At 36.5% G+C, this 24,494-nt stretch overlaps 1 long non-coding RNA gene across 1 annotated transcript in view; it reads right to left on the bottom strand.

Annotated features, from left to right (window-relative positions):
- Window positions 1–13,075: 13,075 nt before the first annotated feature.
- The window catches only part of LOC148108065 (uncharacterized), a 243,378-nt gene continuing 231,959 nt past the window's right edge, over window positions 13,076–24,494 (bottom strand). The window contains exon 3 of the long non-coding RNA XR_015720952.1: window positions 13,076–13,189. This is a non-coding gene — a long non-coding RNA (uncharacterized LOC148108065). The remainder of the gene's footprint in view (window positions 13,190–24,494) is intronic.

Genomic DNA, 24,494 nt, shown 5'->3' with positions numbered 1-24,494 from the left:
TTTGTAGGTCTAAATGATTTGGCCTAAGAAATCTGTTCCTGATGATAGTGCATGAACAAAAAACTCAAAATATGGGGCGCCTGGGTGGCACAGCGGTTAAGCGTCTGCCTTCGGCTCAGGGCGTGATCCCGGCGATCTGGGATTGAGCCCCACATCAGGCTCTTCTGCTGTGAGCCTGCTTCTTCCTCTCCCACTCCCCCTGCTTGTGTTCCCTCTCTCGCTGGCTGTCTCTATCTCTGTCGAATAAATTAAAAATCTTTAAAAAAAAAAAACTCAAAATATGATGCCTGAAAGGGTCTTCAAATCTGGTAGATTACTACACAGATCTCCTAATAAATACCTATCCTATTCTTTAAAGTCTTCAGGACATAGTACCTTGTAAATAGAATAAAAGACTTTCTAAATCAGGAATTTCTTTCCAATTTTTAAATTAAGCACTACTGAAACGTAAGTAGAAAGGAGAATCTCTTCCCAGAAGTGTATTTGCTGGGTTAAGGGGAACAGACATTTGTAATTTTGATAACTACTGCCAAATGTCTCTCTATAGGGACTGCATTAATTTACAATTTCTTTTGCAAAGTAGAAAAAAAAAGGCTTGTTTGTCAGCTTTATCAATGCAGATTTTGGTTTTTGGCAACTCTTCATTTCAACATTGTAATTGAGAAATAGTAGAAGCATCCTGAATCTCCACTAATAGGGGAATAGTAAAAATTATACCATACAATGGAATAATATGCCACTATAAAAAAGAACGAGAAGATTTTCTATCTATTGAGATGGAACGATTTTTAGGATATATTGTTAATAAAATATCAAAGTTCAGAAAATATGTACACTATTCTTTCTATTGCGTAAACGGGAGAAGGGAGACTAAAGGTCCTCATGCGTATTTATCTGTACATGCATGTATACTCCAGAAAGATACACAAAAATTAAAAGCAGCAGTTACCCATGGAAAGGTGGAGGGTGAGAGCTGAAAAGATGGGTGCAAAAGAGGGAGTGAGACTGTTACTATTTATCTTCAATTTTTAAATTTTTGAATCTCGTAAATATATTACTGATTATAAAAATAACACAATAAGAAAATACAAAAGAGAAATAATCAATTTTATTAAGCTACATATATTTTATATGGTACGCTGTTTCTGTTCACAAAATATTCAAACTTTCAGTTTAAAAAAAAAAAAGGACTTTGCTACCACTTAATAAAAATGGCATCCAAAATGATTTGGTACAGATCTTTCAACACAGACAAGCTTTCAAAAGTCAAATACTGTGAGTGAATATATAGGGCTATATACCAAGTTCAGATTTTTAAAATTCATTCACTTTAATAAATTTATAATTAACATAATTCCTCATACATATTAATAGCTCTAAAAATGAAAAAGAAAACACACTGAAAATTTACCAAAATCCAAAATCTCTTCAGATAAACACACTCAACAAAACAGCAATAGACAGACATTTTCCTAACCTAATAAAATATATTATCACAATCCAGAAGACTGCATCAAACTTTAGAACAGGGAATCACTAGAGACACTCCCAGAAATCAGGAAAAATACACCGATGTCCATTATCACCTCTACTGTTTAACATTCTACTGGAGGTAGTGCCAATATAATTAGAAAAGAGAAAAATTAACAGCATAAAATTGAAAACAAAAAACATCAAAATTTTCAGATGATTTGACTAAATAACATCTGAAATTTAAAGATTCAACCGAAAAGGTAATTGAGTAAGGTAGGGTCATTTTATGGAAATCAATACTTTCACATTCACAAATAGCAACGATTTAAGAAATCTAATGAAAAGATCCTATGGACAACAGTAACAGAATAGGTAAGCTAGCCAGGAAAAAATACTTAATAAATGAGCAAAATCTTTTATGAAGCCTTGATTCCTAAATCTAATTTTAAAATTCTTTAGTCTTTATTTATAAACCAGAAGCAATCATATGCAGATGAAGATAGAAAATAAAAATACATAGATGAGAATTATTATGTGGGCATAGAGGGTACTGTGATATTAGAAGAATGAAAAAAAATGATCTTGATTGAATGGCCTCATTTAAGAAAGCAAAACATTAAAACCAGAATCAAGAAAAATTCCTGAAATTTAAGTGGCAAAGCTATAAATTAGAAAGATGTACCGTATGGTGACGAACATAATAAAAAATAATAATTTTCCTTATCTATGAAGCTTCAGGCTGTTTTGGTGAATTTTGCCATCTCGGTCTTGTCAACACCCTAAGGGTTTGTCAACTCTGACTAGATTAAACTGATGGACAACATTATTAACTACTGTCCTCTACTAAGCCATTGTTATGTACCAAGGCCCGGGTTCTTAAAAATTTTACATATTTTTCTTCATAAGATACTTAAAATACTCAACGTAAATACCAAGAAACCATTATTTCTTTATGCAAAAAAGACACATGAGGCTCAAAAAGATATATCTCTTGGCCAAGATTGTATACATGATAGAAGGCAGAGTCTGATTTCCAATCTGGATCTCAGCCTCACACAGCACACCTGTCTTCTTTCCACTTGAGAATGCTGCTTTCAATATTAGTCAACCCTATTCACTTTTTTTTTTAAACCAGGAATTCAAAATTATCAGGCAATGGTGTTACCAAGACGTAGAAAAGGTTAAAAAAAAAAAAAGATATAAAAGGCCTAGAAACTCTACAGCCCTGACAGTAATTCCCCTGTGATAACAGTTCCTGCATTTTCCCAAAATAACAATGAAACAGAGGAAATTACACACTGACAGCTTTAATCAATAAATTCAAAAAAAATTAGAGCCCTTTAGCAATACTAGATCCATAAACTAGTTACATCTCTGTTGACAGTCTCTTTTTTTGCATAATAATTTGTTATTAGGACAATGCTGTTTATATTGGAAGTATTACTGTTTATTTTAAATATAAAAATGATCTAAAAATCACTATATTTTTCCCCTTGTGAAAGACAGAATCCCTGTCATATCAAAGCATCATATCTTAAACCAAAAGAAGCATTTTGGATTGGAGCCAAAAGCACCTTTCCAAGAAAAACTCTTTGATCAATTAGGAAATGATTATTTGTGCTTTTATATTTTTCTTGTACCAAATTATTTTAGATGGAGCTGAACTCTGTTAAGCATTTACAGACTATGTTTATAGGTAGTGTTTAATATGCAATAATATTTGATTTGTGTTTTATTCTCCTCAGCCCCTTTAACCTCTAGACTGTAATGACTTCCATATGGCTAGCCAAGTCTATTTTTAGATTGTTAATTATCCATCTCTATTTTTAGACCTCTTCTTTCTTTTGGTTGCTGATTATTATAAGACCTAAAGTGCCTTCTCAAATTTTAACGATGTTGTTTTTCTGCCAGATTAGAGGCCAATTCTTTCACTGAATACTAGTTTCCCTCCCCAATACCAATTTCTCCCACTTTTATTTTTCTCCCAACAAGTCAGTCATGACAATATAATTCAATATATTTGTCAAAGAGCACTAAGTTATCTAATATTTTAGATAAATATCAAACAAGATACACATTTTCAAAGGGATTTTGTACGTGTGGCTGCCGTTAAGTTGGAGAATAGTAAAACTGCCTAATATAATACTTTGTGAAATTTGGGTTGAAAATCAAGTTTTGCACATGTAGAACAACCTACTTAGGATTCTCATTTCTTATCCTAAAGATATTTTTCTTATTTTAGAATACACATGTGCAGCAAGAGTTATATTTGAGATCAATAAGTTGCTCCAATTTCAGTCTTTAGAGACTGTGGCTCTTGCCTTTGAAAATTCCAAAGTATAATAACATCCCAAATTGGTGAGCTTTAATCTGTTCTTCATCAAATGAAATTGTCAGGTTGTTTTCTTTCCCTTTCTTGCTGCTTGTGTGAGTGTGTGTGTGTGTGTGTGTGTGTGTGTGTGTATGTGTGTGTATGTGTTTAAAGAACAGAGATTAAAACACGATTTATGCAAATAGCTAAGGTTGAAATCCAGAATTTCTTCTTTCACATGCCTATTACATAGAATAAATTCAAAGTCACAGTACCAAAAAAAAGTCACCAAAATTTTGTTCTGCGAACCATGCTGTATCCTAATCAAGAAGTTTTTAAAAATTAGTCTAAACCCAAATAGGAAAACAGCGAGGAATGGGCTCTGCCCTAAATCCATCCTATGTTACTCTGCAGCCTTAAATCTCTCTGTTATCAAAGCTGATTCCAACTGTCTAGAGTGCCATTTGTTCCGTTTGCTGAGGGACGGAGGAGTGGGGTATGCACTGGGAACAACTGTGAAAGTGGGAAATTAGGCACCACTGTGGTTTATAAAATTCTTCTGTTGACTGTTTTTGTCATTGCATTTGAGGTTTTTAGCTAAATGCCATATCCCTTGAAGTGTGAAGGTAATTCACAAGACTCCTCAACAAGAGTGAAGTGTATGAAAACATTTCATAAGTTCTAAAAGAACTCACAAATAAGAGGAATTACTTTTAGATCCTTTAGGGCTATAAGAATTCAAAATTTTAGCACATTGACACAGGATATTTAGACATAAGGACATTAACATGGCCAAGTTTTGAAACAAAAATGTTTGCTTCTGCAACTGGCGAATTTATCCTTGGCCTTTTAGAGAAATGTGCCCCAGTGGAACAAAATAATCATGTGTCTATGTCTGTTTTTTATAAAATATTCATCCCATGGAGGATACCTCTTTGAGAAAGGTATTGAGTGGTCACATGGTCTTAGGTGCCCTATGTGGCATACTTCAGATGGCGTGGACTACAATATAAATCTTAAATGTTTCTTTTAAAAACATTCCCCATATAAGTCTTCATATGAAACAGCATATAACACACACAACAAGATCACAAGTTACATGTCATCTGGCAAAACCGTCTTTCCAGGACTGATCTGAATTAAAATCTGATAAGGCAATAATCCAAAAAATTAAGGAAAGTAGAAGAAGGTTGAGAAGTCTGTCTTTGTTGTTGGACACTGACATGTGGAAAACAGGCCTCATTTTATAAATGTAAGATTTCCAGTAAGAAGTGTATGAGTAAAATAGTTATAATATCTTACCAAAAATGAAAATTTAAATCTTTTTGACAAAATCCCTAGGAGATTATATAGATACCAAGAGGGGAAGTTTAGTATTGTATTCCTATATTATCTTCCAATTAAAAAAATAAGAAATATGAAAAATAGTGGGTTTAGATCTAAATCTAATTTGTAAGAACAAAATATATAAACATGACTTTTAGATTTTAGGTCCTCTGTCTATGCAACAAAGATAAAAAAGACCCATTTCATTTTGACTGAACAGAGCATCACTTCTTGTGCTAATCAGCTTCACTGTCACTTATATTTTTTGTCAGTGTCCCACTGTGTGAAATACTGTTAGAGGAATATTAATTTATACATCCACTCATTGAGAAAAAGTTTAGTAATATTCCATAATCCAATCATCAGCACAAGTGCTTCCTCCAGCCTAGCAGGAATCACTGGAGGAATTGAAGCAAATTCAGAAAAAGATTGGGGAAACTTTTGGAGCAACATACTGCTTCTGTTTAGAAATAGAGAAATACTGTAGAATCACACAAGTAGTTATATCAGCAAACATTACCTGAGAAGCTTATATTTCCTTAATATTTTATCAAAATCTCTACTACTCACAATAACCGTGTAGACAAATATTATTATTTCGTTTTTTACAGTAATAACGCTAATGTGTAGGATTTGTCCAGAATAGGACAACGACAGGATTCAAACGTAGGACCGTCTGTCTTCAAGTCAGTGCCTTTCCTATTACACACTATTTCTGTAAAAATAAATGTGTTATATTTTATTGGTCACATGCTCTATATTACTCTATTAGGTGCTTTAATGATTTTATCTCATTTAATCCTTCTAACAACCCTATGAGTTAGGAACCATTACCATCATGTCTGTATTTACTATAGGTGATGAAACAGAAGCATAAAGACATGGCCCAAGGTCACATAGGAAGAAGGGAAGTAAGGATTTGAACACAGGTATCTGACTATGATATCCTCTGTTATACTACTGCTTTTCCAATGATGGAAATGATAAATCTGACAACATGACGGTAACACCAGTACAAGGCTGGAAGTGTGATTTTGGTGTGCTAAATGATCTTACAAGAAAACATCTTTCCTGTCTCCAAAAGGGACACAGTAGCATCTACTGTTTGACATATCAAACCCAAATGCAGCTATCTGGTAATGCAAGATACGCTGCCATGCCCACACCCCACCCCCAATCCTATCAGCATCATTTCCCAAGAATTTCCGAAGACCCAGTCTATGGAACATCAACGTGTCTCAAGGTGATTGACCGGTGTCCTAGGGGAAAAGATTTCACAAACAGAGTTTGGAAAAAGCTCAGTTCCACAAACTTGTTTTTTTTGGGGGTGGGGGTGGGGGAGGTTATTTTATTTTTTATAGACAACAGTATTTTTCAGGGATCATTAATCCAATGTGTGCTCTGAACCTCCGAATTCTAGAAGTAACTGCAAATTTCTCCAATTTATTTAATACCCAAATTTTGTGTGGTGGAACACCTATGGACCCCTTCATAGGATGTTAATTTCTACAGGTAAAAGCTGCTGTGTCCACACTTACCTATTCCTGCTCTGGAACCCCCCAGCGTGCACTCGCTCTCTCTCTCTCTCTCTCTCTCCCCCCATTCTCTGTCCATGGAATGCCTTTCTCTTTTCTGTCAAACCAGGCCTTTCAGCTCTTACTCAATTTCACTCAAAAGATCTCCTAGAGGACACTTTCTCTATGTGCTGTATCTCTTGGCTTCCTGTTTGATTCCCAGAGCACCCAGATTTTTTTCTGTAAAAGGTTATTTATAGTTTTTTGTGACAAACACAGGTATAAACATCTTTAACCAGAGGAATCTGTACAAATTTAAGAAACATCATTTGGATTAAAAAAAAAAAACAATTTAAAAAAAAAAAACAATTTGCTCTACCTCTATAGTGAACTATGCCTCTATAGTGAAATATCCAATATCTAGGGTAAACACTAGACTTCAGGTTCTTTCCTGGGAGCGGCATCTTCTCTTCCAAAGTTGTATCCTCAGGCTCTTGCAGAGAGCTTGCCATAAAAGATGGGCTGACCATATTTGCCCCAATTTTGAAAACCAAACATGTTTCTTAGGAGAAATAGAACTATACCTAAATAACTATGATATGAGATGGCAAGTCATATTAGAGGGGAGATCTGTATCTTGGATTTTTGCTTTGTTTTGCATTCTATTGTGTTATTTTAGACCACGTTCCTCTAGAAAGCAGAGCCTGGCACAAGACCCTGTATGCAAATAGCTTATTTGGGGAAATGATACCAAGCTGAAAACTGGGAAATTTCAGTACAAAGTGCATTGGTCATCACTCTGATCACCTGGGGCTCAACTCCCCTGGAAAATGTTGAAGAGCCCTGTAAAATGAACTTCCGAATTACCTGCCTTAGGGATGCACTAGTTCTTGTCTGCCACTGGCTAAGGGTTGCCCTATGGCTCATAACCCTCTAGCACTTCCAGGCAATGCACATTTTGAGTAACCTGAGGTTTTTGCCCCAGGGCAGAAAGAAATATGTGATGCGGCTGAAGTGAACACCATCAGATTTAACCTGAATAAATGCAGATGCTTCAGAAATGATCAAAGAAAAAGACGGGTAGAGGGTATGAGGAAAAGCCCAAGACTAAGGTGGGTTTGTGTCTCCACTTTCACTCAACGGAGTGTGGCCCCTTTGCCTGGCCTGCATCCATAATGGCAGGGGCAGGAGGAAGAGTGTTAACTAGACATGTGGAGATAGAAGAGCTTTGGATGAAAGCCCCTGAGAAAGGGAAACATTATTTCAGAATAACATTTGCAAAGAATTTCACCAATCAACTTAGCAGATACAAATATTTACGTATCACTGATTCTTTTTTGTGTAACAGCCAACATACTTTTACAAAATAAGTGTATGACCTGCTATTTTATCGCCAAGAAACCAAATGCAGCCCTCATGACATTTGTATAAAATTACAGACATCATAGGGGCGCCTGGGTGGTTCAGTCGTTAAGCGTCTGCCTTCGGCTCAGGGCCTGATCCAGGGTTCTGGGATCAAGCCCCACATCAGGCTCCTCCACTGGGAGCCTGCTTCTTCCTCTCCCACTCCCCCTGCCTGTGTTCCCTCTCTCGCTGGCTGTCTCTGTCAAATGAATAAATAAAATCTTAAAAAAAAAATTACAGACATCATTTTTTTAAAAACACAGAAAAAATAACTTTACCTACCAAAGTACCTCAGCAGATAGAGAAATTACCGTGAACTCAGTTATGTAACACAAATTCTAGTGACTTTTCTTAACAAAGAAGGAAAGAGCAGACACTCCGGTCTTAAGTTTAGATTCTCTCTTGATGTCACAAAATATCTGGTATGAATAAGAGCTTTGGAATGGTTGAATGGAATCAAATGATAAATTGTCTCCTCAGCCATATCTTTAAGGGGGAAGACAGAAAAACATGAATTTTTTTCCATTTAAAAGGCACGAGAAAATGAGAGAAAAATACTCAGGAAGAAGAGAAACATCAGAGAAACATCAAACTTGCAAGGACCCAAAAGTTAGAAAGAAAAGAAAACTTGCTGCTTATCCTTAATCACAAGTGACTTATTTAAATAGACAAAATGACAGGCTGACCTCCATCTATTTTAACTGCCAAATCCTATCAGCAGGGTGTGATTACCTCCCAAGACCACCTTCTGAGGGGGGGGGGGGGTAGTTCTCAAGCCTGCCCTGAGAATCCTTGACATTCCTTCCTCCATCCAGAAATCCGGAATTCTTCTAAGGAAACATTTGTGGCCATTAAACCAGTTGGAGTTGAACCCATGTCCTAGAGGTTGACAGGGCAATTTATTAATGTGCTATATAACCAAGTCTGGATTTAAAAAAGATCTCACAGAGACTTTTTTTCTTCTTGTTTTTTAAAGTTTTACAAGATGCTAGTATTCTCAAGATCTATATCTGAAGGAAGAGAAATAGCAGTTTCTGGCCTAGAATTTCCTATTATTAATTTAAAGATTTCTTTTATTTCAAAAACAGAATTAGAGGGAATTAAGCCCCAGGAAAAGTTAACTAAAATTATGTCTCATGAGTTAAAAGGAGACCTCGAAACTAGCATAAAACAGCAGACATACTTTCTGCAACTATATAACTAAAAAGAGCTAAATGAGATTATTCCTTCAAGTAAAGCCATCATCTTACATGGCAGCCTTTTACACTCAGATAAGTAAATAATTAAACCTCTGAGTTTGTATTTCCCTACTTAATGGAATAATTTTCCAGGCAAAATGAACTATGTACATGTATGTGTTTCTTATCTGGGAGAACAAAATATATTGTAATGCCTCATCTTCTCAAAAATTAGAATTGGGAAGATAGACATAAATACCTCTAGAGAATTAAGAAGTAAATAAACCTGCTACTCACTGAATATTCAAAATTTTGCGCTATGCACTCAATCTCAGCAATTTCTAATCAAAATCCAAACCCAGACAAATGATTTTATTAATGCAAAATTTTAAAGACATAGATCTTTTCATATCTAAGAGGTGTTTTGAGTTAAATTACCAAGAAGCTTCTTCTGAAGATCAGAAATCATTTTCTGAATCACCCAAACATCCTTAAACTTTTTCCTGTAAATGCAACTCTAGGATTCCCAAGGCATTAATTGGATAATTGAAATCTCTTACATTGGCGACTGAGGCTACCCTTTATGTTTCCAGCTATTCTCCAGAGCAAGGAAAAGCTCTTAGACTATGATATAATGCCACTCTATTGCTTTAGTCTTGCCTAAAATATATTACCCATGGACCATCATGATTTTTCCCTTAAGCATACAATTTAGCATTCCAGGCATTAATCTCTGTTGGATTAACAAAGAAAACACTTCATATTAAAGCAATGAAAAGTTGTTTATGTTCAAAATGATGAAAAGGAAATTCTCCCATATTTTAACTTTCCATGTCCCTGGTGAATAAAGAAAACATCCCAAGATAAAATGACATTTCAATTATCCTAAGTAAAAAAAGGGCACACACGAGCGCACGCACGCGCACACACACACGGAAACCACAATATATCCTATGTGGACCTGAGGGTGTTTTCTTTGTTCTTTTTAGTTCAAGATGAAACAGCTGTTCATTGTTTAAAATAGCATTTCACATTTAGATCTTTTTCGCGTCAAAAGGAAGCCATCTTATCCTTCCAGTTTGCTAACATTAGAGAGGAGTAAACACTCATTTCCTACATATATTATTTATAATGCAGACTTGTGAACTTTCGCATCCAGCATCAGACTGACCCCTCTCCTACTAGGTTTTGAACCTTCCTTCCCCTGACCCCACAACAGACCAGAGTAACCTGAAGGTCATCTTTTCCTTTAATTCATTTTTTTAACACATGTTTCCTCATTGCAATCCAGCAGCTCTGACTAATCCAAGGGTTACTCCTATAAAAGGTGGAGATGGCAGTTATTTTATGACATTATATCAGTAGGCTGATATGAGTGTCTCAAAAGAAACTTCTTAATGGCAGTTAAATCTTTACAAGGGTCTCATGTTTCCACTCCTTCACTCAGAAGCCCAGATTTCTGTAAGTACCTGCCAATCCGATTTGAAAACTACATCTTCGTTCTTTGAAACACACACACACACACACACACACACACACACACCACACACACTTTTATAACTAGCAGTTCTCAAGCTGTTTAAACTAAGGTAGCTTGAAACATGCTCACAGACCCTTAAAGTAAACAGGCAGAAAGAGATACCTCTTGCAAAGGGGTATTTTAAAAATAAATCCTCTGCCCTTAATTTAGGGAAGATTTTGAAACCTGTCACACTAAAACTGAAAGGTCCACTTAGGTTCAATGCAAGCTCCAATGCCCAACTCCTTTACTGATAAAAAAAGTTAACTGCCTGCTAAATTTAAATGGCAAAAAAATTCCTAAAATATAGTTAGCAGTTAACAAGGAGACACCCAGGAATTTTTCTTCTTACATATTCAGATGGTACTGCAGAAAGACTATAATGGTACTGTTATATTGTGTTTTTCTAGAAATACAAATAGTTTCAAGATTTGTATCCAAATTGTAAAATCCCTTTAATGAAACACAAAAGCTAGAAAATAATCATACAATTCAAAGAACAAAACTTAAAAACTGGCTAATCTCAATCCATCAATTTACAGAGAAGGAAACTGAGAGAGATTAAAGGCCTGGTCCACAATACATTAATAAGATTTTCCTGTTTGTTGAATGAATTACATGACTGCTCACTTTGTTAAACAGAGAGAGCCTGAGACACTGGAAATAAGCCAGCATAATCAAAATTGTCAACTCAATTCAATTTTTAAAAAATTAACATTGAAATTGAACCAGTGGTTATTTGTCCTAACCTAGTTAAAACCAAAACCACTGAATGATGAGGGTTTTTTGTTTTTGTTTTCCACTTAGTTATTTTGGTTCATGGAAGATGCCTTCAAACTTCACACAATTTTTCCAATATATTAAAGGCTGACATTTTGTGCATTATTCCATATTTCCTCCCTGCTTTTGAATATTTATTCATTCAAATGTAGCTTTCATATCCTCTAGCTCCTCTATGAAACCACTTCTTTTCACCACAAGTGATCTGAATTTTATCTCCAGTCATTTTAGGAGTTTGTAAAACATGAATATAATAATAGTCAAAAGAGAATGGGAAATTCATTTCAAAAGTGATTTGTAACCTTTCCCTCTTCCCCATCTCTAAATACCACTGTTCTCTTTTGGCTACTAGTGCTGGGCATTTATTCTCTATTTCTCATTTTGCCCACTAAGAAAATGGGGAAGAATCTAAAAGAATGGGCCATGTCTGGGATCCGGCTGGTTCCCACCCTATGGAGACCCTGTCTCGCCCACGCAAGTGGCACCCCATAACCTTATTTCCACTGACATTTTTTTTTTTTTTTGCATCTTAGAAAAACTGGGCACTAGGAAGTATGTACTCCCCCAGGATCTTGAATTTACCCAATCAGGCCTTACTCAGCAGCTCAGTGTCTTAACAACCCTGGCAAAATGACATGGGTCATATTTTCACATGGATGAACTGTTCCTGAACAATTTCTCCAGTGTGTGAGGTACAAACAGGCTTTTCTTCAACATCAGGCATGCATGTCTTCCCCGCCTCTTGCTTTTTAACAAACATATGTATTGTGACCAGTGCAAAAGAAATTCTATTCCCCATTAATGTTTGAATTTCTCTCCTACTCACCCCCTTTTTTCTGTCCCCTTCAGATGTCTCTCTCGACATTTCAAGACATCAAAAAAGTGCAAGACCTCTGTCCAGAATTTTTTTTTTTTTTGCCTGTAGAAATAGATGAAGTTGTGTGCCTAATTCATTTTCCCTTGTACTCTTTCTACATAGGAATTTGGAGCAAGGAGTATCGATTTCCACAGTCATTTTGGCACTTAAAAATCTGCATCTTCTTCCTCCCTGGAATTGCTCATTGTTGTTAGGGGCCACTCTATTTCATGAGATGCCAAGTTTGGGACTGGAAGTGGGCCCATTATAAATTAAAATTTTAGATATAACTATACCATAACTGTTGCTTGTTCTGCTTTCAAAAAAGAATGGCATCCCCAAATAATCTCTGTATCTGCCACATGGTATCTAAGTAATAAAACATCTTACTTATGTTGCACTATCGCACACAGTAGACGAACCATAAATATTGTTAAATGAATGAAGAACTTGACGAGGAATCAGACCAGTAGGAATTTCACTTTTTCTTATTTTTTCTTTTAGTCATACCCCCTAATTATTCCTTATAAATTTACTGTAGCTGTAAAACATTCTTTCCTGGGGGGAAAAAGCTTACTTCATTAAAGATAGTGTAAAATATGTTCCAGGGAATCAGACTTCTTATTCTTAAAAGCAATGAAGAAGAATTTATTTCCATGATGTCACACAATGTATTTCAAAATATCGTCAATCTGGAGTTGAGTTACAGGTACTTGATAGTTCAACTTGACTGTCATTCAGTGGCTCTGTTCACAAACTCTCATCTTGAGAGTCCTCCTAATGTCAGCATGATCAATAATAGGAAGCTGGGTCCACAGAATCATTTATCTGAATGGGAGAAAAAGACAGCCATCAATTATATAAGAAGCTATTAATTCCTTCTCCAAAGGTAATTTTTATGAAAAGACTGAAGGATCACAAAGGCTCATTTCTGAGAAAGAAATTACAAAGTGTAAAATCCAAGTGATGATACTAGAAAAAGAGTCTCAAGAAATCGACTTTCCTCCTTTGTGGATCTACTACACTCATCAGTGTGTTCGGTTTGAATTGTGTCTGGGGCTTATTTGCTGAGTATAGGCATGCATCTGTTTTGAAACAATCCCCTGATAGGCTTCCCATCATCAGTTTAATGACCCAAATTTTATGACTCTCTCCGGGCCCTTGAACATTGGGAGGTGCTTTAATATCTGTTGTGAAAAAGAAGAAAATATCACATTTCTGTTGGCTCAAAACAAAGAAATGCCTTAATGGCATATCCTGTTTTCTTAATACCAATCCTATCAATGGCAAACTTTTGAGTTTTCCAGAGAAAAAGTGTGAGTACAATCTAATTCTTCCTCAATGATAAAAACAAAATGATCTTGGATGCCAAGATAATTACTGGACCATTCAAGAAGCCAATGAATTCTTGCCCACATTTTTCAGAACAAAGGGGTACAGTCTGTCTCGGGAACCATGTGAAATAATCCAAGAATTTTTAAGGTGCCTGCCCTGAAATATGCAGATGAAGAAAAAGTCCATTTCAATGTTTATTCAGTTCTAGTAGTTTATTAATGCTTCCTTTTTACTAATAACATGAATTTAAGGCTCAAATTCACTCACCCAGATAGTTACAAATTGTCACAGGAGTTCAAAAGCTAATGTGATAGTTACAACTGCTTACCCATATCTTTAAACTAGACATCTCTTAGCCACATGGCCAGAAGGTTCATAATTAATGAATTAATGAAAGAATGCAGCAGTAGTTTTGTAAGTGTAACAAAAGATCCTAAAGGATGGTAACATATGTGTCTTGTTTTACCCATCAAAGCACCCCCTCACATACACATTAACCGTAAGATATCTCCAGAGCCCCCCAGTCAAGTGACACAGAAACTGCTAACTGCCTAAGATCACCATCATCCAGTTCTCCAACATAGCCACACAGAAAATCATACAGTGGCTTTCTAGAATTTTGGCAAAATATGGTTGGCAAACTGGCCAGATCCTACAGAAGTCACTTCCAAAGAGAAGCAGGACAGGGTAAGCATGTGCTTGAGACCTTCTTCCATATCATCTGCAGGTAGGCTGGGATGTCAGAATAACTAAGAAGCCCCTCTTGAGAACGTCACCCTCTAGTCCTGTCTTCTTATCTATAAAGTGATGACCGGACCAGTAGGTTATAAATTCAGAGCGGCTTATGCATAGAGTCGCCAGCAAAAGGAATTTGTTTACCATACAGTTAGTTTCATTTCCTCTCAAAAATCATGAAAAGAGTCCATCCAACAAGTCTGGAAAATAATCTGACTGAATTATTAAAAACATTAACTACTTTAAACATTTTTTCAACCCTTATTGATTTTAAGTCATCCACTGAGATATCCCAGCATAATATGTCTGTTAATTTAGAAAAAAACCCATAAACACAAACCTTGGGAAATTCCTTTTCAGGTGTCACAGATTCTTTTCAATATTTCGCATATTGGTCAATCTTCAAATATGGATTTGGCCTTTGGAAGGGACCAAACATCATTAAGTATTAATCGTGTAAATAGGGTGGGTGGTGAAAGTGGACAGTGCAAATTTAGATCAAAAATGAAGTGTGACTATAAATATAACAAGACTGCTTTTCCTCTGCCAATCACAAGCCAAGCCTGGGGGCAATTCCAAGGTTGAAGCTATGGATGAGAGGGTGATCTGACAGGGACAGCTGTCATCAGTCATCCTGTTGACCTTCGGGGTTAATTCACCTGATCTGGCTGGCTGACTAAGGGTCATCTCCATTCGCCCTCACTACCCCATGGGCATCCCTTTTGAAACTCCTTGAATGATAATAAAAAAAAAAATGAAAAGAGAGCCCTTCTTTCATCAGGAATGACAATTAATTCTTTCAACAAATGTATATTGAGCTTCTCCTACATAGCAAACATTGTCTAATATACACTGGTAAACAACACAGATTAGAATCCTATGCTCTAGGTACGGACATAGAGAATAAAAAGGAAACAAAATCTACAAAAATTTTAAATGGCAATACATGTAATGAAGAAAAATATGGGGACATCAGATAAAGACATCATATTAGGAAGTTAAAACAGGCTTCTCTCCAAGAAGGCAACATTTCTACTAAGATCTGAATGATGAAAAGGTGCCAATTATAAGAAACCATGGGGAGTATTTCCAAACTGAGGGAATGGTAAACCAAGTTCTAAGACAAGAGATAAACCAGGTGGTTTCTTTGAACTTCATAGTCAAGTACCACGTGCCTGAGTATAACGAGTAAGGCCCATTATATATCCAAATAATTGTATTCTTCTGCCACAAGCATCACATCATTGACATTCTCAAAAGCAGCATCTGAGCAATAGGTATGAATCTTCCAAAGGTGACCACCTGGAAATACACAACATTACCTTGTTTTGAAATGATCTTGGGTGTTAGAATTAAAACAAGATATTCCCTTAGAGTCACACCAATGGAAATTTAACAGATTTTTGAAAAGATGACAGTAGCCAGTATTTAATTTGGGATTTTTTTCTAGACATAAACATTACTTCCTGCTCAGGCAAGCTTGAGAAGATGGGATCAAGGGAGTTTTGTGGTCCAGTGAGCAAAGGATGGGAAAATCAGAAAGATTCTGAGTTATAATCCCAGTTGAGCTACCAGGTGACCTTTAGGCAAGTCATTCGACCTCCCTGTGCCTCATGCTCCCAGCTGGAAAATTGGATAAGACCAGCAGGATATCACTGAAAACCAGATGCTGTACCAAACCCAAGCTTTCCCAGCTAAATAAATTACCACTGAAGAGATGGGGTGTGGGGGGGGGATCCAACATATCAGCCCATGTGAAATGCCCAATTAATGACATTTGGTCCCTCCTTATATTTAAAAGTTATTAATTTCTCCTATATTTATCAAATAAATTAATAAAATGAGTAATTCAAATGACAGTACTATTTCCTGAGATACTTAGAAGTGTCACTCTAGCTTACATTTACTTTGCCATAGCATACTTGCAGGTTAATAATTGTTACAATCCCAGTCTTGCCTCATTACACCTTCCCATGACAAGTCACGCCAGTGTCAATGACACACAGCTAGAACAACAAAGAGAAGGCCGAAACAGGAGTTTATTTCCCCATTTTTCAAACAAAATAAACTTGTAGGTTCTATGTGAAACAGAACAACGATGTTTTGTAAGTATTAATAAGATATTTAAATGGAGAGAAAAATTTCCATCATTCATTAGAATGTTTTGTCTATATCAATAATGAGTAATATTGTGCTTACAAAGACCAATTCAGGAAACACAAAAGTATTTAAAACTGAGGATTTTTTTTCAGTTTAAATTAAAACACCTTTATTAAGTCTTTTGGGAAAAATATGTATGTATATGTATTCATTCAAGTTAAATTATTTACTACATAGAATAGAGATACAGAAACTGATACTCTATGATAAAGTTAATATTTGAGCATTTCTGAGAAGTAACAACATACTGATTCCATAACTTGAAATTGGACCACAGCTGGTAACACAGGCTTCAAACATCATCAGCATGCAAACCTGCTCAACACAGGTGTATACCATTCCAAATATCTGCATATTTAGGAATATCTGGGTATTTTTCATTTTCCACTTGGATATTTTTGATGTCATGTGAACGTACATAGAAAGGAAATTAATTAAGCTAGCTAAAGATATTAAAAGTACTTATGGCAGGTGCCAGCATTTGCCTAACATTACACCAAAGGATTATACACATAGAATGTATGTGGAATGAAAAATCACTTTAAGTGCTCTCCTCTCTCCTCAAAAATTTAACAAACAATAGCCCTTTTCCTCTGGGAGACTTGTGGGGGAGCAGTGATGCCTTCTTGGATTAGACTGCCTGTGAATAAGACAGCTTTTGGGTGGTTGCTTTCCTTTTTCCTCAGTCTAGTGATATTCCAGACAGATGCTGAGTTTGCTTTGTTTTATTTTTGAATTAAATGTTGCTGGCTATTCTTTGATCTTAATTCTGATAAAAGCATTTTTTTTTCACCTAAGAATAAGTTTTTATTTCCTTAAAAATCCATGGACAATACTCCTGCATGATGGATAAGTGGCTAAAGCTTATGCAGGTGAGTGACCTTGATAAGGTTGCCTAATATCTCAGAGACTCATTCTCACCCATCTACAAAATGGAAAAGGTAAGAATAATCTCAAAAGACTATGATAAAGATCACTAAAATAAAAGTGTTTTGCCAATTATACCATGGTATAGGAATGTTGCTTCTTATTGTTCTTGAGTGTTTATCTTCATGAGTTTGCCTTAAGGGAGTTACCCAATTAGGTAGCTCTTCATTTCCACTTGTACCACCTAACAGATGCCTGACTGGACCTGAATCAGTTACTCCAGATGAACCAGCCAGGCATTTCCTGAGATGCCCAAATCCTGGGAGAGCCAACCAAGGGACCAAGGGAAGCCACCTGTATATGCATTGGCCCCATCCCATCATTCCTCCATCTACAATTATTAGCTATAAGCTTTACATTCGGGAAACAACAGGAGTAAGTAACTGGCATTATTTAATATGTACCAAATCAAGTGGTATATATTTTTCCTCTGTTCATTTTCAGCAGGACATCTTCTGTTTTGTTCTTAAGCATGGGTAAAGATCTGGAACAACTCTAGCCAAAAGAAATGACAATAATAACTAAGTAAGATGTAGAGAAGAAGAGAGGGAGAAAAGGAGAGGGAGAGAGAGAGGAAGTGAAGGAGGGAGGGAGGAGGGGAGAAGGATAGAGAGAGAGGGAAAGAGAGATTGAGAGAAAGAGCAAAGTAAATTTTGGAAGACGAAAGGGCAGGGAAAGAAAAGAGCAAGTCCCCGCAAAATCACAAGCAGGTACACAAACTGTACACTTGGAAGCTTGTGCAGAAATATATAAATCAACTATCAGTCATGTTCAGAAATCAAAGACACTCAAGGTCAGTAATTATCATACGACACTAATGATGGCACTTTAAAACAGAGAATATTATGAAATAACCAACACCCTTACAGGATAAGTGTTAGAGATCTTCTGAATGGAGGTTCTAAAGACTAATATATCTAAGTTTTTCACAGCCAGAAATTAGGTAAGGTTTGGAAGGAAAAAAATTATATTTTATCATGCAGCTAGATGATCCTTTATGCCATTTTTCTTCTCCTATACTGAGGTGTCATTTAAAAAAAAAATGTTCATAACTCTCTCTATTCTCTTAGCTCTAAACTCATTATCACCAGAGCACTTACATATGCTAGCCAAGCTTAGAGCTGTGGTAAATAATGCTAACACATAATTCATTTTCAAAGAATAACTGTTAAAAAATCAATGGAATATGGAAATATCATCATAATGGAAATTTTTGCGTAACACGTGTATTTTAATATCTTGGTCTGGCAACATTTGATAATTAGGACATAGCTTCAACAGAATGAAGACATGTCGATGTGCAACATACATTTTTTCAGGTATTATGCTTATTATGTTTATGTTATGTGCTACCCAAACAACTGGCTTAAATCTCATAAAACAATGTAACATTAGAGGATGAACTCAATCTTTTCTTGCTCTAATAATTCTTGAAACTAGTTTGCACATATGGACAACCCTAGTCATAGGGTCACCCATAAAAAGATATGATAAAACTTGGGAAACTCCCATCATGCTTTGTTCAGTTAGTATCAAGAGCATTGAAGAGTTTCCCCCACCCTAATCCCCATAGTGGTATTGGTAAAGAATTGATAAAGGTGGCATGCCTACACACTTTTGTCATTTAACTGAAAGCAAATCACATTTTTACTATGTGAAGATTTTGATGAAACAGTATAAAGTATTTCAGTGGTGCCCAGTAGAGCTTCTTAGGTTAATAACATGCAGTTTAAAGATTTTATTTATTTGTTTGTTTATTTATTATTTATGAGCAATCGAGTGTATCTGCACACAAGTGGGGGGGGGGGCGGGGAGGAGAGGGAGAGAACTACAAGCAGACTCCAAGCTGAACACACAATGCAGGACTTGATCTCACGACCCCGAGATCATGACCCTAGCCAAAACCAAAAGTCAGATACTTAACCGACTAAACCACCCAGCACCCCAATAATATGCATTTACAACCTCTCAAAATAATAGCCATTTTATGCAATAGATTATGATGGGATCTTAAAGCCTGCCTGATCTATTGAGTTAATATGAAGGATATTTGCAAAATAAAAGTGACTGGTTTTCTTTAGAAAGAATTTGTGTTAGCTGATTTATATCCAATATATCCTTAATTATTAATGTAAGCCTATAATGCCAAGTTGATCACTCCTTAACTCAAAACAAGTATCAAAATAAGTAAAGTTCATAAATCCAAGATTCCTAAAATTAAAATTCGTGGTGGAAATATATGGGAAGAGGCATAGCTTTAGCTCATAAAATTTGGTCTGTTTCAATGGCAAAGCTTCTAAAACTAGTTTATTTCATAGGCAGGCTACTAAGTAGGTAACTAGAATCAGCAGCACATATTAACTGATATCATATGATACACAAAAGCCAACCTCAAATATTACCTTTGATATATTATGGCATCCTATATTTTCCAAAGCAGCTCATTTCACATTTGGATGCTTGCCAAGTTCTCTGAACTTTACCTAGTACTTAAATGTGGCTTTTAACCATGACTTGCATACATATTCCAAAATTTACTGTCTGCCTTATTATGCTTTCTGTGGTAACAACTACTCATTTGTGCTGACTCATGCTCAATACTTGGTCTATGATGGCTAATACTATTTTCTTACCTATGCAAAAGAAACTCAATTATTCATTATATTTGTATATTTGTTCATTAGAACACTCCCTTAATTTCTAAAATTTTAAAAAAGTATGATAATCTAGACTTTCATTTCCATTCCTGGTCCCAATTGCCAAGAAGATTCGATTTACATTTTTCTCCACCACATCATTTGGTCCCTTATCCACACTTCTTATAAATGCAACTATTTCTCATGAAAGAGAATTACAATACAGGACATTCTGCTTGGTCTGGATCCTGCCACCACCAAAAGGTACATTATGTACGTCAGGTTTATGATACCGTTATCTTTCAGCCATTCAAGCATAGCAATGAAAAATGAAGCCCACCACACAATCTTTATCTCCAATGTCATCTGCAGACCCACAGCTGCCTAACAACCTTACACCTCCTCCTGGATGTCCTAATGACATCTCAGACTTTAATGTCTGATACTGATCCCCTATCTCTTTGGCACACTTGTCCCACTTTCTGTCTCCCACTCATCAGGGAATGGCAACACAAGCAACCGGTTTGTTGCACTGCATGAGAATAGGGCAGAATCACACAAATTTTCTGACATTCAGTCAACAGTGATTCCCAACTGCGTATAACTATACAAAATCTCTTGACTCTCTCCCTTCATCCCTATCTCTCTTGCTATAGCTTCTCAATTCAGGCCTTCCTCACCTCTACGAAATGCCAGTCAATCTCTCCACAGCTGCCAGAGTAAACTATTAATATGGAAATCTGTGTATATCACTTCCTCTGTGGATGCTTTAGAGGTTTCCTGTTGGTATCATCATAAAAACCAAGCTCTTTGGCAAGATATAGAAATCTCAAAAATTGGTTCTTACCTGCCTCCCTAGTCTGATCTATCAACAGTCCCACACTCCCATCCAATTCTTTACAACCATCATTACAACCCTACCCATCTTTAAATTTTCAATCTATTCTCACACCTCTTCCCGGTTACATCTAATGGTTTGGCTTCTTTTAACATTCTCATGTTCCTTCACCTAATTAGTTCTATTTATCCTTAGAAATTCACTGCAGACATCCCTTCCTTCTAGAAACCTCCCTGGACTTGGACCCAGTGTAGAGGAATGGTACCTCCAGATCCCCTTCTGCCTACCCTCTAGCATTTTCATTCACTCTTCACAGTTAAAACTGCACAACAGTTGTTTCACTTCTTTGAATTACATTTCCACTTGCCTGTCCTCACAGACCTTCACATAATCAAAATGTAAGTTCTTTGAAGTCAGGGACACTGGCCTCCAATTCTTTACATGTAATATAACACCTAATGCAGTTTCTTGCAAATGGGAGGTGTTCAGTAAGTGGTGGTTATATAGGCAAATGAAATTAATCAGTTAATTTTCAACTATATACAAACTCCCCCTCCCTTTTGTGTGTCTGTCTTTTTCCACCAGAGTTTTTCAAAGGTTTTTAATGACTGGCTACATTAGCAAAAATAATTTGAGATCACTTTCTACTTTATTTGGCCAATTCTTCGAAAGAGCAGCAGAGAACAGGGAGAAACAAAAAGAGAAAAAGAGAGAAAAAGCAGACTCAGGTAAGTCACAAACTGTCCAATAGCTTTTTGTGCATTAAGAACTACATGTCCTTCAAAGATGTCATAAAGTTTTATAATCGTAACTTCATTTTCCAAAGTCTGTGACATTGGGGTCAGATTCCAGGTAGAAGAAATAGGCAGGAAATGTACACCACATCACTTAAAGGGTTCTGTCAAAATTCCTACCTCCTGGCAAATGTTCAAGTGCTAGCTATCTTCTGTTTGCTCCTCCAGATCCACATTCTGCTCTTCTCCACTCTGTACTATATATAATCTCTAATCCAGTAGTTTCCAGTTGAGTTCACCCATGAGGAGCCCGAGGAGGAAATGGGTGGAAGAAAGAAGGTGAGGGGAGATTCTGAGTCTCCTCTCTCCCTCTCTGCAAGGTCACCTTGAGCAGCTGAAAGCAACTGATCCCGTCAGGGCAGCTTCCTGTACTTGGCCCACTCCAAGTAATGGTAACAACATAGATTTCTCCTCATCCCTTCAAGAGTAAGTAACAGATTACTAACCCCAGGTTACTACCCTATGCCTTGCGGTTATTCTGCACCCCACCTACACCTTTGTAAATAGTCCCTTTTTATAAACCTATCTCATTAATCAAGTCATTCAAGTATGCCTTGTTTCCCATTGGGATTCTGATGGATACACACCCTTCTCATTACTCTTTAAATGATTCCTTATTTTGCTGACATTATCATTTGAATTATGCTTCTAGATTAAGGCAATAACCCCAAGTGGAAGAAGACAATATGTGAAAGAGGTGTACATTAACCCATTAGGATCCACTGAAAGTTTTAATAGATATGTTACATTTCCTGAGGAAAATGGGACTATTTACAATGAAGAAGGAAGCATACACATTGCTCCTACAAAAGTGACTACAGAAAGATACTGAAAATTTAGAATGGATAAGGGTAAGATGACAGGTAGACAAACCAAAAGGTGTGTGTATGTATGTGCGTGTGCGTGTGTATGTATGTGCGTGTGCGTGTGTGTGTGATGCTATCATCTGGGAGAAAGACTAGCTTTTTAAAGATGTAAAGATTTTAGGCCAAGCGGTTACCACTCCATGCCTGACTTGACTCTGTATCCATGTTGCACAAGTCATCCCCATTCCAGCCTAGAGCAGGTGCTGCTATTTCTGTGTCACTGATGTCCTGCCCACATCCAATAAGCCTAAGGTCTCAGATGGACCCACCCACCTTCACAGAGACAGGCCCCAGCGGGAAAGAGAATTTTTCAGATTGTAGAAAGCGGAGTTTGCTTTGGCCCATAATAGCAGTTTAAGTTTGAATTTCTTCTTGTATTTCCAAGGATTAAATGTGATCTGATCTCAGGATATGACTGAAAACTCCTGATGGCAAGTGTCAGGCCAGGTACAGCCTCATATTGTTGGCAGAATGACTTTGGGCTGGCACCCAACAAAGTCTTGGCCAAATGAACTATGACCTAAATGGTTTAATCATTTATAGTGGGGGTTTTGGGGAGGTAACCTATGAAAATTGCCTTTAGTTTTAACTGGGGAGGAAGGGATAAAGGAAAAGAGGGTGGTTTGAGGGAAGAAGCATGCTTAATAAGAGCATTTTAAAAAAATTCTAGAACTAGTTCTGTATCTTATGCGATGCTAGTCAAATGTAATTATACTCTTCCTCTATAAAATAAAATAATAACTCCCTTATAGGCTTATTGTAAATATTAAATTCTGGTTTCTTTCTTTTCATTTCAAGCATCCATCCAATTCTGAAATTCAAAATGACCTTCTTAAGGACAGGTTAATTCTTTCTCATTGTTGCTTCAATACTAGATTTCTGCTTATCTAGGCACCTGTAGCTTTGTTTGCTCCACCCACCCCCAATATCTGATAATCTATAAAAACCAAAGTAGTATATAGTTGTGTAAAACAGGTCTGTCTAAAGTCTTCTGGTATAAATCTTTACAGACCAAGGAGTTGCTTTATGAAACATTTTAGGTTTAATTAAGCTCTTCTCACTAATGACGTCCTGGAAGTGAACAGTTTTCATTTCTTCTGAGCAGGGACCTCAGAGTCAGCCAAGAAGCAACTTTTCTTACATGAACCCCACAAGAAATATTAGAGTAGAAGATGACCACTCAGTCACTTGGCATTAAGTCATTCTCTTGAAGATACTGCCAACAAGGGTTTAAATTGTATTGGTGGTTTTTGTGAGTTGGACCCTAGTCAACTAAGCTCTTGACTCAAACCACCAACTCATTTCACATAATTGACTGCACAGCCCTCAGTCTGCAACATTTTTCCAAGACTTACCTTGTAGAGGCGGGATTTGAATCAGTGCCCTCAAGGCAATAGACTTCAAAAGTACACCATTAATAACCTCTGCATTCCATTCACACTAGATAAGGCCTTCTGGGTTGGGGGGAAATTCACGGGTTTTATCTATTTGGGTTGGCATCACTGTTCAGCCAAGCCTTGGCTAGCCAGTTCATTTCACCCCAAGCCACAAGTCTACCTCTGGGAAAAAATTTTTGGAGAAGTAAACATGAGGGGAGATGTCACAAAAGAAGCTGCTGCCAGTTTCTCAGAAAAGGTGAAACCAAATATAGCAAAAAACTATAAATTAAAAAACCTTTCATTGTTTTAATATTTGGGAATATCTATTCTGTTGAACCATCTCTGTAATAAACATAGTAGAATATCACTTCTTTATTCTAAATTGGTACAAGAATTGATCAATTTTTCTTTTAATATCTGAAATTAATTAGGGGAACAATATTTCTATACACATCTGAGTCAG

Source organism: Ursus americanus, chromosome 22 (assembly GCF_024610735.1).
Source record: "Ursus americanus isolate L20-20 chromosome 22, mUrsAme1.1.p, whole genome shotgun sequence".
Classification (NCBI taxonomy): domain Eukaryota; kingdom Metazoa; phylum Chordata; class Mammalia; order Carnivora; family Ursidae; genus Ursus; species Ursus americanus.
The sequence above is the reverse complement of the archived record's forward strand: the minus strand, read 5'-3'. Positions and strand labels throughout refer to the sequence as shown.